A 768-nucleotide genomic window follows, 5' to 3' on the forward strand; every position below is an offset into this window, starting at 1 on the left:
GTACGCACAAGCTCCCCCCCCACACACTCACACACACATCCATACTCGCACACGTACACACAACAAGCCACTCACACACACATATTCTCACACACACACACTCTCACACATACACGCAGCACTCACACACACACTCATACACACACATCCACATGCACAGCATGCCACTCACATACTCACACACACACACACAAACCCACACACACCTCCTTCATTGCAAAGAATCAGTCTTCAGTTACTAGGTCCATGCAGGGCCCGCAAGTTCTCTTCAGAGATGGAAAGGAAAGAAAGACATCACCTACTCCCTCATTCTCCATTAATTCAATGCACTGTTAGCAACCGTGTGAATTCTAGAGGGAGGAACGAAGTTAACTATCCGGGCTTTTGCTCTCTTCCGGGACGAGGACACCCTGGCCAGGGCTCAGCTCGCGGGGGGTTAGGTCGACTTCCATGGGCAGCCTGGGACCCCACTGCTGTTCACCACATGAATTCTCTGGTAAAATGTACGCAGATGTCAGACGTCCCGCATTGGTAAGTTTGCAGGCTAAGGACCTCCCTCATCCCACTGGACTTTTTAAATATTGGTTTGCACTTCCTGTGGTGCCCTGGTGGTTGAAAGAGCCCAGACTCTTCTAGCCAAACCCCAAAGGTCATGGGTTGTGTGTTGTTCACGGTGATTTCTCATTAACATAATGCACTGAACTTGATTCCCCCTCACCTACCAATGTCAACGAGATATTTTATGTGGTCTTTGTTTCTTGGCATTTG

The sequence above is a fragment of the Leptonychotes weddellii genome, chromosome 7 (assembly GCF_054177405.1).
Source record: "Leptonychotes weddellii isolate Sample4059 chromosome 7, ASM5417740v2, whole genome shotgun sequence".
NCBI lineage: Eukaryota > Metazoa > Chordata > Mammalia > Carnivora > Phocidae > Leptonychotes > Leptonychotes weddellii.